The following is a 22,642-nucleotide window of genomic DNA, read 5'->3' as shown; positions in this document are numbered from 1 at the left end:
TCTCCCATCTATGGCTGAAAATCTTTATTAGCCAATGAATAAATAACTCCAAAAAAAACGTAAAGTTAGATACAGACCAATGCCTTAAAAAGTAATAACTGTGTTTTTCTTATTTGCTCAGATTCCTAAGTAGCCATACCTGGCTCACTTCTTGCAATCCTTTTGTTTTCAAAGAAAGCATATCATCGATGCCTGGATCTATCACACTCTCTGTATTTGAACGTATTATATCTAACTGTGCTATATAATCAGAATAGTCTTAATATAGATGTAAAAGTCATTGGCAAGCAGTCATTTTTCACCTGGGTTAAGTGTTACAGTATGTTCAGCTCCAGTAAAGCTAACATTTAGGATGTCCAATTCAAAGAAGAAGAAGAAAAAAAGTCTGAAGGGAAAAGAGACAAGAAGCACATTCCAAATATCCTTCCAAAAAAGATGATTGCACAGTAATAATTAATTCCTCTGCTAAAGTTACTAGGGAAAAACGTGAACCATCTAAAACTCAGACCTCCCCCAATCCCCCCATTCAGGAAAAAAAAAAATGCCTTGTTAATTGTGCACAGGGTGACAAGAGAATCAGAAAATAATAGGAAACTAACTCCTTCAGGGTTGAGCCGATAAACCAAATTAATGTTAGCTTTTGAACATCACATGCTTTCTGAAAGACCTGGCGTGGTTGGATTTTGTTAGTGAAACTTGTTTGCAAGACTATCAGTAGTGCATTCAGATTAAGCGTTGTTTCTAAATCTGCTAATTTGCTTGCACATGGCACAATGACACAGCCTTAGATTTGTGTAAGAAGTGTTAATTTGTTAAGCATAAATATTTTAAATATACCACAATTTTTATAACTCTTTTTTTTTTAGTCCGCCTTTATTGTCTAACACTTTGGGAATCCCCCAAAATGGAAGTGGCAGGACTCTTGACCCTTGAGAGGCCTGCTTGCTCTCAGATTTGTGTGCAAGGAAGATTCTTCTAGAAATAACCCTCTTTTTTTTTTTTTGAGATGGAGTCTTGCTCTGTCGCCCAGGCTAAAGTGCAGTGGCGCAATCTCGGCTCACTGCAAGCTCCGCCTCCTGAGTTCACGCCATTCTCCTGCTTCAGCCTCCCAAGTAGCTGGGACTACAGGTGCCCGCCACCACCCCGGGTTAATTTTTGTATTTTTAGTTTCATCGTGTTAGCCAGGATGGTCTCGATCTCCTGACCTCATGATCCGCCCGCCTCGGCCTCCCAAAGTGCGGGGATTACAGGCATGACCCCCTGCACCCAGCTCTGGAAATAACCCTCTCTTGACCAGGAGGCACTTGGTCAGAGGCTTCCGCGGTGAGCCCTGGCTTGAGGCTGCTCCTTCCTGCTGGTCTTGTGCCCTGCTTGCTTGGAAGCCACCCTCCCCAGCCTCTCCCTTCCTAGAACTCCGAGCCACAGACAAGTGCCCAGAACATTACCCTGAGATTTTCAAAGAAGACAGAGAAGAATAAGAAAATGAAAAAACTCAAATAAAAGTCTGTGGAGATGGAATTAATTAACAGGAAAAAATAATACGAAGGCCAAGGAGGGGAGAGAGGGTGAGAAACAACAAAAACTCATTTAGAGCCAACAGAGATCAGCTGAGGGAAAGCAAAGAATGGAACCCAAATGAAAGATTCTGTGAAGTCTAGGGAGAAGACTTGGGGATGTGCACGGAGATAAAAGGACGCAGTGATTAATAAAACAGAGGGGAAAATGAAAATGCAACACAAAGCCCTCCGGTTCTACATACAAGCCAAGGTACATATGCCAGTAAAAGCAGGGAAATGGGGAACAAAGGATGTCATAGCAACCTCAATGAGCCCTGTTGTGCTAGCGACTGCAGCACTCATGGACATCCATCAGGAAGCCTCCAATACCCAAATCAGGTACTCACGAGGGGAGGGCTGTGGCCCCCAGCCAGGGGGATCTGAGCCCCTGCAAAGCACTCTTGTCTCACTTTCTTCCTTCCTCCCTCCCAAAAATTCAAACCAGTTCTGCACCAAGCCTCTCCCTTCTTTTCCCGCAGCTGTTTTCCTGAAATGCAGGAAAACAAACCTGGACCAAGCATCCTGATGCTTTCACACCCCCCAAATTATGCTTCCCAAGTTGTTTCAACCCTGAGTAATGTCGTAGCATGTCGTAGCATTCCCTTGTGCTCTCGAAAAACTCCCTGCTCCTTTAAAACAAAGACAATGATAATAACAAAAGAAAAACGCATAAATGTGTTTTGCTTGCTGTTGCAAAATCAGGCATCCCACCGTTCAAATTCATTTGGGGATGTGGACATCCAATGGGATATATAGCTCATTTACCTGTGCCTAATTCAAAGAGAAATGCTCATTTCCTTCCACCTCTATCTTCTACTTAAATTGTAGGTCTCTTCTTTATTAATAGACCATCACTTCTTTCTACTTTCTTGTGGTTTGAGTGGGGGAAATACTGGGACATTTGGAACGAAACAGGAAAGATGAATGTTTCACCATCAAGACTTGGAACGCAGTGGAAAATAAAAGAACTTTTACAGGAACCTAATGGAGATATTGACATGTGTGTCTGGAAATCTAAACTTAGTAAAGTGTAAGGCAAGAACAGGCTTTCCCACTTTATTTCTGTATCTGGAAAGTTTCAGCGGCTGGTACCATATGAATATTTATTAATGCATTGTGAATCAGAACCTGTGATTATTACTCAAACTATCTTTTTACCTTGCAAGCTTCAACTCAGAAGAATAAAAACACATCTGCTTTTGCTCTTCCCATATTTTATTCAATGTTTTAACAGCTTTGCTGTAAATATCTCATCCATTACGATTTAGTTGTGACTATATCGGCTTCACGTCTCCTGTTTTATTACTGTCATCACAGTGAAACAACACACTGTTAATTCTGTTAACTAACAAGTTCATTGTTCGAGCTAGTCAGCCATCTCTCGTTTGTTGGGTCCACATGTTAAAAGAGAATTGGTTATAAATCAAAGAAGGGCCTGAGTGGGGCGTGTTCCCTTTGTTCAGATGAGCGAGTCTTTATTTGAGATTGTCATTTAATACGCCGTCATGGAAGAAATGACTAAATCTGAAGATAGGGCCAAATTCAATCGTATTAGATAAAGAGGCTGCACAACCCTCCGGGAATTCAGCTCTAAAATATGCAAGCGTACATACAGCTTCAGATTCTCTGCATGAAACCTGTACTTCTTTTACAGCTCCCATTCAATTTAGACCTTGTAAACCTACCTTCTTCCAGATCTTTCCAGAGCAAACTTGGTAGTATTTTTCCCTCTCATTGTGAAAACTGAGTCAGTCAGTGTGGTCTGATGGTTAAGAATGTGGACTTTCAAATTCAGCATCCTGGTTTGCTTTCCACTCTGCCACTTCGGAGTTGTATGGACTTGAATGATTTAGTTAGCATCCTGATCTGTAAAATGGGAGAGCAACAACACCTACCATGTTAGGTAGTTGTGACAATTAAATGAGAAAATGTCTATAATCTTCTGTATCAGTCAGGACTCACTATAGGAAATCAGAATCATTCCAGATATTTCAACCATATAATGAGTTATTCAGGTATTAGGTGTGTACCAGTTACCTATTACCATGATAGTGTTGGGAAACACATGCCTGGACACACGCACACACAAACAGTGGCCGACAACAACGAGCATGTATTTAAATCACAGATCTGCAGGTCAGAGACTTGGGCTGGGCTGGGCTGGGCTGTGCTGGGCAGTTCTTCTGGCGATACTAGGTTCACTCTATGCCTCACTGGCTGTCGGCTGGTACACCGAGCAAATGTCTAATTCTCCATCAGGATAGCCTGAGCATTTATTTATTTATTTATTTATTTATGGCAGAGACAGAGGAGCAAAAGGACCTCTCCTTGTGTGATGTTGGTTAACATCCCACTGGCCAAAACAGGTTACATGTCAGGTCCATAGGCAAAGGTTGGTATAGATAGAATGCCCACTCTTATGAAATAAACAAACAAACAAAAAAGAATGAGTTCTGAGGGCATTTGAAATGGGTACCATAGATCTTGGTCTATATCAGAAATAGAAGGGAAAGGAAAGGTAGGGAAGGGAAGGGAAGGGAAGGGAAGGGAAGGGAAAGGAAGAAAGGAGGAAACCTCATTTTAAGAAGGTCATTTGAGTCTACTAATTTCAAAACACAAATGAGCTGAATTTATTAGGAACAAATTCTGGTTCATTAGAACTAATTTTTCTAAGACACATTCCTTAAGGAAAACATACCTTAGTTGTGATTCTAAATCTGTCTCCTGAGAAATCTTGGATGCCTGCTGATCATTTTGAATTCCTTGCTACCCTCAACTTTCTGGCTGCATGTAAGAAATCATTTTAAATGAATTGAATAAAATTCACAAGTGTTATATGCCAGCAAATGATGAACTCACAGGAAATATGACTCAAATCCACTTTTTTCATTTTGTTTTTTTCTCATAATAAATAGAAATGAACAAATGTGGCTTTAATGACATCTTGGAGTGAGAGCTTTTATTGATATATTATCAGTTGGAAATGTGTAACACTTTGGTAAATAAACTCCATTCTGCATATTTATAACCAGATTGAAAAAGGTGTATTTGTTATTTCCTGTGACATTTTCTAATGATAGTGAAGTTTTATATGTGAAGATATACATGTACCGTCATAAAAATGAACAATATTTCAGCTTACAAAATGTTTCTTTGATTGAAGATGTTTTTGTACTTACTTAGTTTCCAATTACTTTTTTAACCTGTGCTCACACACTTAAAAATACCTTCTCCTCCTTCTTGTAAAGCTGTAAACAGATGCTCCAAATTGTGTCAGTTGAGACAAAATTTGGAGCATCTGTTTTAGGGTGAGAAGTCCTTCTTTGGGCAGCTGAAGTTTTGATCATTAGCTAATTACAGTTTGTATCAGGTCAAAGTCTGGGTTACAAAAAAAGTAGAAACTGGCTTAAGAAAAAAAGGGAATTCAGTGACTCACATCCACTGGCTTCAGACACAGTGTGATGAAGGTATTTAAATGATGCCCTAGAACCTGGTATCTCCCTGTCTCTCAGCTATGCTTTCTGATTTGTGTTAGCTTTCTTTTAAGACAGGTTACCTCCACAAAGTCACAAGATGACAACAACTATAGAACAGCTTCTTTGTTTCATAGATGGAAGAAAATACTCTCTCTCTCTCTCTCTCTCTCTCTCTCTCTCCCCTCCCTCTCTCTCTCTCTCTCTCTTCCCCCTCACCGGCCCTCCACCTCCTCTCTTGCTTTCTTTTTTTCCTTCCCAACCCTCTCCCCCTACCAGCTGAAAAGTCAAGGATATCAGCCTACCTACCATTGGCTCAATTGCTCACATGCACATACCTGGACAAACTTTTGTAACCAGGAGTGTATCAGTTATCTATTGCTATATAACCAATTACACCCCCCTCCTTCCTCTGCCAAACTTAGCAGCTTAAAATAACATGCACTTATTACCTCACAGTTTCTATGGGCCAGAGATCCAAATATGGCTTCATTAGGTCCTCCAGCTCAGAGTCTTTTGTAAGTTCCAATTGTGGTGTCAACCAGCACTCCAGTCATTTCAAGGTTCAACAGGATCCTCTCCCAAACCCACTCAGTGGTTACTGGCAGGATTCAATTCATTGTGGACTGTTGGACTGAGAGCCTCAGGTCCTCACTGGCTGTTCGGCAGAGACCATGCTTAGCTTTTTGCCATGTGGCCTCTCTGTAGGGAAGTTCACAACAAGGCAGCTGGCTTCATCACAGCAAGCAAACGAGACAGATGGACGTCACAGTCTCTGATAACCTAATCCTGGAAGGGATATCCCATCATTTCTGTCATATTTTAGTCATTATTAGTGTATTAGTCCATTTTCATGCTGCTGATAAAGACATACCTGAGACCGAGCAATTTACAAAGAAAGAGGTTTAATTGGACTTACAGTTCCATGTGGCTGGGGAAGCCTCACCATCAAGGCAGAAGGCAAGGAAGAGCAAGCCACGTCTTCCATGGATGGCAGCAGGCAAAGAGAGAGAGCTTGGGCAGGGGAATTTCTCTTTTTAAAATCATCAGATCTCAGGAGACTTATTCACTATCATGAGAATACCACGGGAAAGACTTGCCCCATGATTCAGTTACCTCCCACTGGGTCCCTCCCACAACATGTGGGAATTCAAGATGAGAATTGGGTGGGGACACAGCCAAACCATATCAATTAGCAAGTCCATCCACACTCAAAAAGTAGGGATTACACAACAGCGTGAATACCAGGAGGTGGGGAGCCCATGGGAGCCATTTCCAAAGCTGCTTACTACCATGGATAGTGACATACGCTGGTTGGTTTAACTTAATCTCAGCCCGCCACTAGAGCTGGGTGAGAATCAACCACAACATTTTCTAAACTATGAGTGAAAGTGATCGTCACAAATGGGAATCTGCATATGGTTAGAAAGTTTGCATGTGGTTTGAACATGGTTGAGTGGACAACATTTATGATCATTACTCACAACAGTCCGATGATACGGTATCATCGTAAGTGTTGAGAATAATACATTAAGTCACGTTCCTGATTTTGACACTGTTTCATGAGTGACCAAGACAACATATTCAGAGGCAGTAAGTTAAAACTACAGAAACGATGGTCGCATGATAAAATTGACCTTAACATACTTGAATGTAGATTTAAACAGCACAGATTCATGTCCCACTGACTCTATATTTTCTGCATAGAGTGTCCGATGTCGAGATTTCTCAACATTTGAGACTGAAAACATGTGTAGTACTTTTCAGAACTTGAAAATAATAAGTGTTTATTATCATTTGTGGTGAGGAGAAAGGAAAAAGAGTATTTCAACCAACAGACTGCAGTCATTTTTCTATTCTAGGGGTAATTGACTAATCCATATCCATGTTGATAGCTCTTTGCTTAGGAAACCTTGATGGCTTATTTGGATGAGAAAGGTGAGTTCAGAGACTGATGTTGCAAAGATAGTTGAATGGGTCTGTATAAGAAAGAAGGAGCTGGGGACCATGGCTCATTTCTGTAATCTCAGCATTTTGGGAGGCTGAGACAGGAGGATTGCTCGAGCCCAGGAATTCAAGAGCAGCCTGGGCAACATAGGGAGACCCCCATCTCTATAAAAATAAATTAGCCAGGTGTAGTGTTGTGCACCTGTAGTCCCAGCTACCAAGGAAGCTGAGTCAGGAGGAGCCCTTGAGCCTGGGAGGTTGAAGTTGCAATGAGCAGTGATCCCACCACTGCACTGCAGTCTGGGAGACAGAGTGAGACACTGTCTCAAAAAAGAAAGAAAAGAAAAGAGAAGAGAAGCAAAGAAAAAAAGAAAGAGGGAAAGAAAAAGAAGAGAGAAAGAAGGAAAGAGAGAGAGAGAAGGGAAGAGAAATAGAGGAATAAAGGGAGGGAGGAAAGGAGGAAAGGAGGGAGGGAGGGAGGGAAGAAGGAAGGAAGGAAGGAAGAAAGAAAGGAAAAGGAAGGAGAAGGAAGGAAGGGAGGGAGGGAGGAAGGAAGGAAGGAGAGGAAGGAAGGAAGGAAGAAAGAAAGATGAAGGAAGGAAGGAAGAAAGATGAAGGAAGGAAGGAAGGCAGGGAGGGAGGGAGGGAGGGAGGGGAGGGGAGAGGAGAGGAGAGGAGAGGAAGGAAGGAAAGGAGGGGAGAGGAAGGAAGGAAAGGAGGGGAGAGGAAGGAAGAAAAGGAGGGGAGAGGAAGGAAGGATGGAAGGAATAAAGATGGAAGGAAGGAAGGAAAGAAGAAAGGAAGGAAGGAAGACAAGGGAGGAAGGAAGGAAGGAGAGGAAGGAAGGAAGGAAAGAGAGGAAGGATGGATGGAAGGAAGAAAGACGGAAGGAAGAAAGATGGAAGGAAGGAAGGAAAGACGGAAGGAGGGAAGGAAAAGAAGGAAGTTTTCAGATGCTCAACATGGAGGGAGAAAAAGAACCCTTAGCTTGAATGAGGGTCCAGAGAATATTTTTGAGCTTTAAAAGAAAAGATAATCCCAGAATACTGAAGTTAGGGACCCCTGACGTTGGAGTTAAATGGCAGTGACCGATTCTGTCTGTTATCTGTTTAATAACCATTCTCTTTTATCTCATATATAATAAACAATGACTTTATTTTCAGAGTATAGAAACATTCCGTGAAATATTCCCTTTCAAAGGTTCCCTTTTGGCAATACGTAACCATGTGAGACAACACGGCCATGAAACAAACTGATTCTGCCAGTGGCTCCTAGGAACACATTTGCTTTCCTGATAAAAGAGCACAGATGCAGTTGCAGAAGTACCTGTGCCTTTTTTTTTTTAATTTCTTAAATGCAGATGTAAGAACTGGTACTGAAGCAGTCATCTTGTGACCATAAGGAAAAAGCCAAGAGTATCAGAACCAGTGGCCTAGCCATTGCACAGTCATCTAAACACACTTCTAGACTTGTTATTATATTTAAAAAAAAAAAAACCTGATCTTGTTATTTGCAATTCAACATAATCCTAACTTACATAATATTGATCAAATTGATACAAATAAGAAATAAATTACTTGGAACTAAAACTTCCAGTAGTTTGTCAAGCTTCTCCAATCTTCTGATTTCTTTATGTACTTTATTTTCCCATTGCATTTTTCCCCAATAAATATTCATCTTCAGTACTCAAGAGTCTTTGTTATGTAAGAGGGAAGTTTCTCTGAAGCTAAAATCACAATAGAAAAATATATCCAGAGGTGCAGCCCTTAGCCCCCAGCAGTTTCTTTCCTCGGTTATGCCATCTATTGTCAGGACATATCAACAAAACACAACAAATGGTCGGATGTGGCTGTCCTTGGTCATGATCTCTTTCATTCTTGAATACCTACTCATCACTTACAGTTCTGCCTTAGTTTACTGTGCAGAAGCCACTTGTCATGTAACATCCAAATCTGGTCATTTAGAACTTAACTTCCCTCCATCTCTTCATACTGAGATGCAGCGATGGGAGATTTCCATTTCTTCTCTGAAATGTTGTTTATACACACATTTCAGGCATAAACTTTGTGGGAAACAAAAATGAATGAGGAATCAAATTGCTCTCAACAGCATCTTGTAGACATAAACTTTCAAGAAAAAAAAAAAAAAGAAAATCTCAAAGGTCTTGTAGAAGAGATAAGTCATCCACCCAACCGCCTAAAATATAAAGTGAAAAAGTAGCAACAGCCATACCAGAGGCAGAAATTAAGGCAATGGGCATTCACAAGGAGAAAAGTCGTATTTCTGCAGTATGAGAGAGAAGATCACATTTTAAATGGACCTTTAGAGAGGGAAACGATTACATGGGTGAAGTCAGGGTGGGAGGAGCTAATAAATGGCTAATGAATGGAGAGAGCATTGCAGAGGCTGCAGGGAGCCATCGCAAGTGGTGGAGCAGAGCAATGGTCATCTGTATGTAAGCTTCTAGAGTAATTTTAGAAAGTAAACTTTTTTTTTTTTTTTGAGACGGAGTCTCACTCTGTCACCCAGGCTGGAGTGCAATGGTCAGATCTCAGCTCACTGCAAGCTCTGCCTCCCGGGTTTAGGCCATTCTCCTGCCTCAGCCTCCCAAGTAGCTGGGACTACAGGCACCCACCACCACACCCAGCTAGTTTTTTGTATTTTTTAGTAGAGATGGGGTTTCACCATGTTAGCCAGGATGGTCTCGACCTCCTGACCTCGTGATCCGCCCGTCTCGGCCTCCCAAAGTGCTGGGATTACAGGCTTGAGCCACCGCGCCCGGCCTAGAAAGTAAACTTTTTAAAATTTATACTTGCTACTCTCCAGTGTGAAGATCAAACAAGATGCAAAACGACGAAACACCATACCTTTTGTAGATACTAAACTTCTCACTACGTAATGGTTCAGGGAAGAACCCACCTTTTGAAAAGGTGGAATAGAATAGCTCAAACCAAAGCACTTTTTAATGCTCCACAAACTCAGGGTGGTTCATTATTACAGAAGTGTTTCCCACACATCCATATGCCAGTTCGTTGAGACATCCTCAATTCCTTTGAAATACATGTGGACTATAAATCAAAATATAACACAGCAAATAAACTATGGTTCTTTTGGCTTTAAAAACCATTTAGTGAAAATAAATGGTTTCACATTTAGTGAAAATAAAACTCTACTGCTCACGGAGGATGTGACTGCTTTCTCTCTGAAGGGGTAGTAGCTTCACAGGTCCAGCTTCTTGCTGACATGTGGAAACTTCCGGAGTCAACAGATCTCCTGATTTTTTTTCAAGGAAATAGGAAATTCAGATTTGTATGTAAACTGTGCTAACTACTGGCTCCATTTATATATGTGTATATGTGTATATATATATACACACACACACACACATAAAAATATGCCGGCCAGGCCAAATTTGCCTGCAGGCTAGATTTATTCGATCCATTGGCTGAGACTTTGGACCTAATGGCTAAACTTCTGAAGTCGACCCTATGAAAAGAAAGCAAAATACAAAAGGAAAAACCGTAAAAAAGTGAAAACCTGTAACGACTCAGTTTAATTCACTTAAAAAGTTAAGTTATTATGTATCCACTCAATGAATTATTATGCAGATTAATAAAACCTATATATTAACATCAAAATATATATATAAAACAGCAAAACTATGAAGATAGTAAAAAGATCAGTGGTTACCAGGAGTTGGGGTGAGAGAGAGATTAACAAATTCAAAGAGCACAGAGGCTTATTAGGGCAGTATGATTCTATGTGACAGGATAATGGTGGATACATGTTATGATACATTTGTTAGAAACCCATAGAATGTACATCACTAAAAGTAAACCCTAATGTAAACTATGGACTTTGGGTGATGATGTGTCAATGTAGATTCATTGACTGTAACAAAAGTATCACTCTGGTGCATGATGTTGCTGGTAGGGGAGTCTGTGCTTATGTGGGGATACGAGGTATAATAGGAGCTCTCTGTACTTACCACTCCATTTTGCTGTGAAGTTAAAACTCCTCTAAAAAGTAAAGTCTATTTTTAAAAAGGAAATAAAATTCTTTAAGCAGCATGATCACAAGTATGTAAAACCAATCGATATAAAATTATACCAATCAAAATGACTATTGGAAAGATATACATTTTTATACTCACAAGTGCCTTTGCGATGGAGTTATACGTAAATTTTTTTCTCTTCCTCTATTTTCCAAGCGTTCTTCAATGAGAAAATTACATCACTGTCCTCACTTTGCAGAGTAGTGTGGGACCATAAAAACGATTGTGCAGGCTGCAACTGTGCAAAACCATCTGATTATTAATAATCAGTGGTAAAAATTGCAGTTGTTCTGTGACCTTTAAAAATGTTTGTCAAAACATTAAAAACTCACTTATTCTCACTTATAAGTAGCGAAATATAAAAAATAGTAAAACTAATAATTTTGTGCATCACAATTTTAAAATTAGAAACATTGAAAATTGAAGTTTTTTTCATTAAAAACTTATCAAGAGTAGTTCGAACAGCGCTTGCCTACTTCTCATTGTAGAACTTATGAGACAAAACATCTTCTCGACACCTTCGTGAATTGTTATGCTTAATTCAAAGTTTGAATCAGCTTCCAAACCTTGAGTGTGAAGCTTTCAATGTTGTCAGTTATCTCTGAGAATCCCTTTAACGTGAATTTTTTGCCAGCATCCTTTCCTCTGGGACATCTTCATCCTTTTTGTCACAACCACTTTCCTTACTTATTTTGATAAGCTCGCTTCCATGAAGTTCCTCCAGCTGCACAGCAGAGCCTCCAACCACAGCAGCATCAATATTCCTACGATCAACTATTTCTTTAATAACTCCATTTAGGTTCAATGTAAGTTTCACTTCCAGCACTACCACTTTTTATTTCTTTAATGCACTTTTATCTTTGTTGCTAATCCTCTCTTAGGATTACTCACTTTTATTTTATTGTTTTGTTTTGTTTTGTTTTTGAGACAGAGTCTTGCTCTGTCGCCAGGCTGGAGTGCAGTGGCACAATCTCAGCTCACCGCAACCTCCGCCTCCCAAGTTCAAGCAATTCTCTTGCCTCAACCTCCTGAGTAGCTGGAACTATAGGCGTGCGCCATCACGCCCAGCTAATTTTTGTATTTTTGGTAGAGACGGGGTTTCACAATGTTGGCCAGGATGGTCTCAGTCTCTTGACCTCGTGATCCGCCCACCTCGGCCTCCTAAAGTGCTGGGATTACAGGCGTGAACCACCGCGCCCGGCCAGGATTACTCACTTTTATAAAATGTCACATGGTTTAATAACTGGGAGACAAGGAGACAACACAACTTCACGCTTTGCTGTCTGTGTATGAACTGAATACGGATGCGTAGTGACCAGTCATTGACTTCAAAGAAGTGACATGATCAGTCACAGATCATGATGTGCATATGTTATTTAGGTAGTGATTTATGAACTGAAGAGCTAGCAGGGAAATTCATGCTTCATGCAATTACAGGTAATATACCATAGTAACTAAAAATTGACCCATATTGTTGGGGAACTGGAGTTATTTAATTAAACCATGGTAACTGAAATTTGTGCCTATTGGAAGTAAGGACCTCTGGTATTTCAATATTGGAAAAATAAACTTCATCATAAAATATTCTTGTTCCTTTTATTAGTCATGGGCGGTCTCAAAGACTAAAGATAGACTTCTGAAGACGACATGCTGCTGGCTGAGTTCAGTTGATTTATGGCCCTGGAGACCTCACGGAGCATTTCATAATGCTGTTTTGTTCTGACTCCCTGTGAATAGGTACATCTGGAGACATATATATTTATGGAAAATGCTAAATATTCTTTCTCCCCTACCTTATGTCTAAGTAGGTCATGATAGCAATATTTTGAGTAGTCATTACATTGTAGCCAATGTATTTCCAAGAACATATTGAATGTAGCTGTAGGACGCCCATGGGTGGTGACAGTGAATGCCTCCTACTTCAAAGTCCTTTAAATATGATTGTTCTCTGGGAAACCACAGCATCATGGATAAAAGCGGAAAAATGCAAAGTCAACTTAGAAATAAAAGTTTAAAAGTCAATTGATGTCCTTGGTAGATGCAAAATGGATAAAATTTAATAATTTTAATTTTTTTTTTACCATAATAGGGAATTAGCAACATAGCAGTGGAAAGAAAACATTTTAGTAGGAAAATCACCTATAAGAAACATCATTTTAAGTGGTGATCTTAGTGTGCTCAGGCTGCTATAACGACCTATCGTAGATTGGGTGACTGATAAACTACAAATGTTTATTTCTTACAGTTCTAGAGGCTGGAAAGTCCCAGATCAAGGTTCAGACAGATTTGGTGCCTGGTGAGGGCTTGCATTTCTTTTGTAGATGATCATCTCCTCACATGTCCTTATATGGTGAAAGGGGAAAGGAAGCTCTGGAATTTTTTATTTATTTATTTATTTATTTTGAGACAGGGTCTCCTCTGTTGCCCCAAGCTGAAGTGCAGTGGTGCAGCTTCAGCTCACGACAACCTCCACCTCCCGGGTTCAAGCAATTCTCCCATTTCAGCCTCTAGTAGCTGGAATCACAGGCACACACAACTACACCTGGCTAATTTTTTTCTATTTTTGTATTTTTGGTAGAAATGGGGCTTCACCATGTTGGCCAGGCTGGTCTCAAATTGCTGGGCTCCGGTGATCTGCCCACCTCAGCCTCCCAAAGTACTGGCATTACAGGCATGAGCCACCATGCCCAGCCTGGATCTCTTTTTCAAAGGCACTAGTGTCATTCAGGAAAGCTATGCTCTCATGACCTAATCACCTACCAAGTCTCCACCTCCTAATCTCATCACTTGGGGCTTAGGATGTCAACATATGAACCTTGGAGAGACATAAATATTCAGTTTATAGCAACTGTGAAAATTTAGAAGATGTGCTGTCAAAAAATCCCATCACTGTTACTTTACAATACTGTTCTGAAGATTCCAGCCAATACATTAAAAAAAGAAAAGCTAATTAGAGGGCTAAGGATTTGAAAGGAAACAAATATATCATCATTTGCAGCTGAAAAGATTATCAATAAGGAAAATAGAGTCAACAAATGACTGCAATCAAAGGGAATGTTTACCAAAGTTGATACACATGAGATGGGTGTTTAACAAATGTCCTAGATGCTAGACATCATCAATTATAATATGTAAAGAAGCATCAATGTGATTCCTAAACCATCAAAGCTGGAGGTAACCAGATTGAAGGTATTAACACAGATAAGCAAATATGTAAATTTGTAGGGGACTAGGTGAGCCACGAATTCAGGGACAGTGAGAATCACAGAGGACAATATCAGCAACACCCAGGCAAACAGTCCTGTGACATGGATAGGTCAACACTGAAACCATTAGTATCTGAAGCCATTCTACTTCCTAATCTTATATAAATAAATCACCTAAGGTCACCCCATTTCTTAAGATTTTTATTAAATTTGCTTTGTGCCCTTTAACAGTCCTTGGAAGTTCAAGGTTGCCAAATGATTTATCAAGTTTAATCAATGATGGTTCATAGTCTGCTCAGAATTTTTGAGCCCACTAGCAGAGAATCCCACCTTTGCAGAAAGGCAGCCTAATCCAGGGCACAAAACCTCTCCTTTCCTGAAAGTCAAGAGCAAGCTGTTCATGGATTCCCAATGTATTCCTGGTTGCAAATCTTTTTGAGATAATTTGACTGTTTGAACCATATCCCCCTTCCCCTCTAAAAAAGAAATGCACATTGATGGAAATATTGCATTTATTTCCAGGGGGCTCAAAGACCTCCTGAATCCTATCCAAGAGACCTCAGTTAGAGAATCCTCGCTCTGAAGTATACGGCACACCTGTTTCTAGATGCATCAGGGCTCACCATAGTGGTTGAAAATAAAGAAGCCCTTCCCATTTGGCTGCCTGGGATTGGATCTCAGCTTAGTCCTTAATCAGCTGTGACTTTAGTTACATAATTTAACTTATTTGGGCCACGGTTTTATCATTTGCGATGGGGATCATAATAGTTCCTACCTTATAGGGTAATTATGAGGAGCAAATAAGGCAAAGAAGGGAAAACTGTTGGCACGGTGCCTGCCACATGACAAATGCCAAATACATTTGAGTTATTATGGTTTTATTATTAACTATCCCTATGACTGCATTGTGTTTGAGTTCTATTTTAGCTTTTTAAGATAAATAGACTTTCTAATATATACCAGAGTTTTTCAACATTGGCATTATTGGCATTTGAATATTTCTTTGTTGTGGGGCTGTCGTGGGTTTGGAGTATTGCTCCGCAGCATCCCTGGCCTCTCCCCACCAGATGCCAGAAGGACCCTCACCGGTTGTGACAACTACAAATGTCCCCAGACATTTACAAATGTCCCTTAGTGGGCATAATCACCCCTCCCTGACTGAGAATCAGTGCTCTAGACTGATCATACGGATGTCTTGAAGGATTTTTATGGCAGAGAGAAAAGTAATCAAAATATTTAAAATATTAGCATTGCTGATGAAAGCTCCTTGAGGCCAAGAATGTTTACTCAACACGGAGAATGAAGGGCTCAGAGTGAGGAAGAGGAAGTGGTCAGGAGTGCAGATGGAGAATCGCAAGGCTCAGGACACATATAAAGGTGACAGATGTGGAACATAGGGGTTGTGAAAGACACAGAGGGAAAAAGATATTTTGGCAGTGGAAGAAATAAATTGGAAACTCAGAGGGGGAAATGACTCAGTCTACAGAATACATAACATGAGTAACACCTGGGAAGGGTCAACAGAGGTTGAATGTGAAAAACGGGGAGAGGAAATGAGGGGAACAGTCCTGTGATTCCATGTGAGGTCAATACCACTGATTCAGGGTAAGACTGCCGGAGAGAACGATTTGATGTGGAATTAAAGGGTAGAGCCAGGGGATAAGAAAGAGAGGCTTAGAAACATTGGATTCAGATCAAGGCTGAGGTTAGGCTGAAACCAGAGTACCAACCTTTTAAGAGACTCACACAGTATACTCATTCCTGCAACAAATAAAATTGATACCTGATGTATATTTAGTCAATATACTATAGCAAATTTGTTTTACATTCTGAGTAAATAAGCTTGTTGGGGCAGGCTTAAAGTCTTAAAACACACACACACACACACACACAGAGAGAGAGAGAGAGAGAGAGAGAGAGAGAGAAAGAGGCTCAGAGAAGTTAAAAAAGGCAGCCCTGGTCATAAAGTGCATGGTATGCAGATGAGCCACATGGCCTTCCCCTGAGTAATTTTGAACACTTCCCATATGTCTGGTTAAATTATTCACCTGTCTTATCTCACTTCATCTCACAAAATCTTCTGGGGTAGTAACAATAACGATCCCCATTTTGCAGATGAGAAAACCAGAGATTTGAAAGGTTAAATGCTTGCCCCAAGACTGCACAGCTACAGAGTAAGGATTAAAACCCAGGGGGCAGTCCTGAAGACTCGCTCTCTTGACTCCTCTGCTGCCTTCTCTCCAGGCTTCTGCTGCCTGGGAGGGTTAGCGTGCTGAACTCACCTCATCTCACTGTGCTCAAGCCAGGACCAAACAGACTAAAAACACTTGAATAATGTGGCTCTCCTCTGCCTTGCATTTATTTTTATTGCATAAATATAATCACTTTGCAAGTGAATGATGTGTTAGCATGTTAGTTGTGTCGCTGAAGGTGACAGAAGGTGGAAAGAGAGGGGGGATAATCTAAGTGCGGGAGAAGTGTTGTGGTTTTCTGCATCATCGGTTTACCTCACAAGGATTTAAACCAAACTATAAAAGAATATTTATTGAATAACTATTTTGTGTTGCATTATATGCTAGGTATTCCCATGTAAATTATTTTACTTACACTGACATTAAAAAAAAAATCTTCCAAAATTGGCCTCATTATCCTCATTGTTCAAAGAGAAAACCATGGTAACTCAGTCATCAGGAGAGGGAGCTAATACTCAAACCAAGCTAGATCTGACCCCAAATCTAAGGATTTTTTTTTTTTCAGACAAAAACAAACATGTTAAAACCAAGGATCCTATGTTCTGACATGTTTTGTCAGAACAACAACAAAAAAAATTTGTCTCCAAAATTTTTGCCATGTGTGACCAATTAGCACAGTTGGCTAGAACATGGTGCTAATAAGGCCACGGTCAGGGGTTCAATTCCTTTATGGGCTGAAACTTGATGCTTCCTTCCCACAGACACAGACCATCTAGACCACATCTGGGCCCCTCCCAAGAGCATCATATTGGTCATAAGTGCAGTTGAGAAAGTCTTGCTAAATCACAGTAACTCCATCTGCCCTATTGGAACAATTCAAACATGTGCCATACTGATGGTGTGACTATAGACATAAATAAAAACCAATATTGTTATTAGTTAAATAAATTAGTAATTTTTGCTGACTCTGTAAATTTTAAATGTATTCTTTGTGGCCCAGTAGAGCCATGACTTTCTTTTTAAAAGTTCGTGCATGTAGGGATCCTAAGATTTCAATATGTTGAATGATATGTGCAATAATACCTCAATTACTGAAACTTATCAGGAAATGAGTTATTTTGTGTATGCAAGTTATGTTTGGATAATGGAAGCGTCTGCTTAGCACCAAGACATGTTCATATTAGAAATTCTGATGAAAATATTTGTAAACAAAATTCACATTTTTATGCCTCTCAAATGGGGGAGATGACACATGATTTACCTTAGGATATTTGTCATTTTGTTACTTACCAAAAAACACAATTTAAACAAACTGATTTTTTGAAAACATTGGGAAGGTATGGGCAAAGATACACAAAACGGGAAATCAATGTTAACATCAGACGAGACAGAATTTAGAGTTAAAGTAATAAAAGGATAAGGAGGAATATAATGTAACAGTAAAAAACATACTTTCCATAGAAGACATTATAATCATAAACCTATATGCACCAAACAATATAACACTTTCATTGAATTCCAACTATTTTGGCCTTTTTACATTCCTTAAATGAGCCAAAATAGTTCCAGACTCAGGCCTTTGTGGCTACAGTCTCCTCTGCCTGAGACGCACGTCCTCTAAGTTTGCTTTCTCATCTCATTTGGTTCTCTGCCTAAACATCTCTTCCCCACTCACCGTAATGAAGACTGAATATTCTATCTGATTTGTCACCTATGATCCTAAAACCTGGAGTTGTTCAATAACTGACTACATACAGGAGATCTCATTGATATGGGAAACATTAAAGATACCCAGGGCCCTGAATCCACCTACCCTAAATTTTATTAGGTTCTCAATAATAGCATCAGAATCCTCTAAGCAAATGTACTCTTTATTCAAGAGTTTAGACCCAAAACCCCACAGGAAAATCAGCCCACAGCTTCTCTCAATCCCTTTCCTCAACAGCCAATCCTAATCTAGACCATTAATTTCTTACCATCGTAAAAGTGAGAAGAATCACAGAGAAATACATGCAATGGAAAAGATACTAATTATTTCTGTATTTGTCGCCTGTGGCGCTGTAACGATTTCCCACATACTTTTGTGTCTTAAACTAAAATAAATTTGTTCTCCCATAGTTCTGGAGAAAAAGGCTGCCATGAAGGTGCTGGCAGCGCCGCACTCCCTCCAGTGGCCTCAGGTGAGCACATATTCCCTACCTGCTGCAGTTCCAGAGTTTGTGACCAGATAACAAATCTCTGCCTCCATCTTCACATTGCCTTCTTGTGTGTGTGTGTGTGTGTGTGTGTGTGTGTGTGAAATTCCCTCTATCACTCTCTCATAAAGACACTTACGATGGCATTTAGGGCACACCTGGGTAATTGAGGGTTATCTCCCCATCTCATGATTCTTAATCACATCTACAAAGACTCTTTTTCCAAATAAGGTAACATTTACAGGTCCCACATATTAGGATCTGGTATCTTTGGGTCAACCGCCTTAGTCTTCTCAGGCTGCCACAAAAAAAAAAATATAATAATAACCATCACTGTGAAGCTTACACAACAGAAATGTTTTCTCTGAAGGCTGGAAAGCTGAAGATCAAGGCTCCAAAAGGAGTCTGTTTCTGGTGAGGGTTCCCTTCCAGATGGTCACCTTCTTGCTCTGTCTTCACAGGGTGGAGAGGGGTGGATCTTTGGTGTCTCCTTCTCTTCTCATATGGGCACCAGCCCTATCACATTAGAGACCTATACTTACAACCTTTGTTAAACTTTATTATCTCCTGGATGAGGCAGGGGGAGTTATGACAAGGCTGACTTTGGACATACTGAGTTTGGGGATGTCTCTGAGGTTTCCCAGAGCTGATGTCAAGGTGATTTAATATGAGTCTAACACTCAAAGGAGCTTGTCGGAAAGGTCTACTCTAGTGATCAAAGTGTGTGAGTCATCCAGAGGATACTGGTCTGCAGCTCCTGGAGCTTACACAATTTGGAAACTCTAATTAAGCACAATAACACAAGAACATAAAATTCAGTACAGAAGTGTACATTTATTTAGAGTTAAAATAAAATCTCAACAAATTACAAGTACTAAAAACTGAAAATACCACTAGCATCACAAGATTCAGAAAAATAACATAACAGTTTGTATGATTTAACTGCCTGATGTAACTCCATAATAGGTCTCTCTTCCACATTTTAGGCCATCTACAATTTGATAATCTTTTCTTACGATAATTCTTTTTTATATTTTTCATAAGAAATAGTAATGAAATTCAGACCTTCCTCTAACATGGTTAATTAAAATTGGTTTCATATTATTGATAATTGGTATACATAGAACATGTAACTTCATAGACAGATGTACTTGCCTTCCTACTGCTGCCACAGGTTCATGCCCTACATTCAGGAATTCTGATACATTTACTCTGGCTTATTTTTTTAAAAACAGAAAAATATGTGATGCTTTTATAATGGTATACACTGTGCTATCAAATGTATTTCAGACAGGAAAGAAATCCTTTTTTAACTTTTAAGTTCAGAGGTACATGTGCAGCTTTCTTATGTAGGTAAATTCATGTCACGGGGGTTTATTGTACAGATTATTTCATCACTTAGGTATTAAGTCTTGTATCCATTAGTTATTTTTCCCGATCCTCTCCCTCCTCCCACTCTTCATGCTCTGGTAGGCCCCGGTGTCTGCTGTTCCCTTGCAAGTGTCCATGTGTTCTCACAGGAAAGATACTCTATTTTGCCATGGCATCAATGGGAAATTCATCCGTCACTTCAGTTTACACATTTGGTGGATGGAAAAAACTTCCCACAAACTAGCTTCTGGCTCCATATATTTTATTTGTTATTTATTTATTTATTTTGAGACTGAGTCTCCCTCTGTTGCCCAGGCTGGAGTGCAGTGACATAATCTCAGCTCACTGCAACTTCCCCATTCTGGGTTCAAGCGATTCGCCTGCATCAGCCTCCCGAGCAGCTGGGATTACAGGTGCCCACCACCACACCCAGTTAATTTTTGTATGTATGTTAGAAATAGGGTTTCACCATATTGGCCAGGCTGGTCTCAAACTCCTGACCTCAGGTGATCCACCCACCTTGGCCTTCCCAAAGTGCTGGGATTACAGGTGTGAGCCACCATGCCCAGCCTGGCTCCCTATATTTTTAAATTTGTGTCTCCTCCACTACCCACTTACACTGAGTGTTAAGTGCCTAGAAAACACACGTAGCCCTACAAGAGCTTCTAGCCTTCACCTTTGTATCACCATCTGCTGGGAGAGGTGGGAAAGTGAGCATTAAGAATATTCTGGAAGTCATTCCTACACCAGTAAAGTGAGCAGTAACTTTACTGTACACAAAGGCACCTAAAACCACATGTGTGTGTTCCACTCGAGACAAACCAAATAAATTCTAGGGCATCCCCTTAGATATGTCCAAAAGCTTCCTGTAGCCACCTACATTTGCAAATTGGGCAAGATTATATGACCCTGTGAATATATTGCTATGACCCCTCCCAGAGCTTTAGAAGGGCTGATGCCAGTGGGTGGGACCCTAATGTTTTATGAGCATCACAGGAAATTCATCTCCCATTTTGGGTGTGTATTAGATACCTCTAGAGCAGGCCTTCTCTTCTGGCACATTGACATTTGGATTTGGGGTGGATAATTCTTTGCATGAAGGACTGTCTTGTGATGTTTAGCATCATCCCTGGCCTCCACCCACTGGATGCCACTAGTACCCCATCCTTACCTCAGTCAAAGGTCTTCGGACATTGCCAGATATCCCCTGAGCACGACACCACTGCTGTTGAAAACTACTGATCTAGAAACAGAGTTCAGAGAGAGAACAACACATTTACTTAGTGAAGGTTTATCGAATGCCTATGTTTAAAGCCCTAAGGAAGGTCACTTTGCACTTCATACAAGGAAGGTCACTTTGCAGAAGGTCACAGTGCTGTTGGGAAAGCACACGATAAATAATGAATTTCGGTACAATGCAGTAGGTACCATAACAAAGCTATCCAAGACAAATCCAAGACACAACTCTTTCCTACTTCACAAGGCTATTGTGGGGATCAAAACAACAGAGACTGTAAAGTGTGAGATGACTGCATCTAGACCAAGTTTCTTTATGTTGGTTCGTATAAGCTAACATGAGAAAATTGCAGGGAATACTCCAATTAGCCACAACAGTCACTATTTGCAAATGTTGGCCAAGAATGACTGAGAAAGCGTGTTAATTATGACAAGGTAGAAAATCCATCTCCTTTTCTCTTTATTCTGACAGCTATTTCTTTCCACCATGGTAGTCACACTTATATTTGAAATCCACAAATACATAGATAGACTCATTCCTAGGAGAGATGGACAATTTCATTCATAGAAGATTGGCCACAAGGGTTCATTCCAGCTAAATGGAACAGAGAAGAGAGAGGTTAAATCAGTGAGAATTCAGCTTGTGAATGGCACTGTATATAATTGAAGAAAAAAAAAACAAAAACTACCCACCTAATTTGACACAAATCATTCCTCCAGAACTCTTGAGATAACCCTGGTATTTTTCTTACCCTATTGTGTTTTCCCCACAATCAATTATTAAACCTATTGACAACAAAATAAAAGAATTCGAGGGTATATTGAAAATCAGGGCCCATTTCACACAGGGTGTTGTCTCAAATATCACATGTATTTGTTCACGGAAAGCCTTGGAACAGACAATGTGTTCCCTTTGCTGAGCTGTTTGCGTTTCTGTAAAATTAGTAATTGGAGAGGGAATGCCACTAATTCCCATTTCTCCATTTGAAAAGCTACTGCAGGGTCCTTTATGAAATTGAACACTATGTAACTGTGCTCCACAGAAATGAGTTAACCCATTAGTTCTCCTCTGATTGCATTTAATCACGGGAGCTCCTTACAAGCATTTTCCTTTAATCTTTTTTCTTTATCATCACTCTTTATTTTGCTGATCTTACCTTAATTTGGCCACTCAGAACTTCTTCTAGAGAGTACTTTGTGGCCCTCACGTGGATTAACTAATCAATTATTACAATAATTTCCACTTATATAGCGCTTGATCATTAAAAACTCATTTTGGAATAGGCGAGGGGTGGCTTAACATTGTGGTGTTAAAGCAGTGATTCCTCCAAATGTATTAGTAATAAAATGTGTGCTGGGGCACTGCACCCAGGATTGCAGGCCGTTGCTGTTAAGAGTAAGGTTAAATTACT

At 40.1% G+C, this 22,642-nt stretch overlaps 1 long non-coding RNA gene across 1 annotated transcript in view; it reads right to left on the bottom strand.

Annotated features, from left to right (window-relative positions):
• The window catches only part of LOC103887948, a 102,802-nt gene that overhangs the window by 21,423 nt on the left and 58,737 nt on the right, over positions 1 to 22,642 (bottom strand). The window contains exons 2-4 of the long non-coding RNA XR_004179114.1: positions 21,166 to 21,237; positions 5,482 to 5,818; positions 3,242 to 3,422 (exon numbers count right to left, since the gene is read on the bottom strand). This is a non-coding gene — a long non-coding RNA (uncharacterized LOC103887948). The remainder of the gene's footprint in view (positions 1 to 3,241; positions 3,423 to 5,481; positions 5,819 to 21,165; positions 21,238 to 22,642) is intronic.

Source organism: Papio anubis, chromosome 16 (genome assembly GCF_008728515.1).
Source record: "Papio anubis isolate 15944 chromosome 16, Panubis1.0, whole genome shotgun sequence".
Lineage (NCBI taxonomy): Eukaryota > Metazoa > Chordata > Mammalia > Primates > Cercopithecidae > Papio > Papio anubis.
The sequence above is the reverse complement of the archived record's forward strand: the minus strand, read 5'-3'. Positions and strand labels throughout refer to the sequence as shown.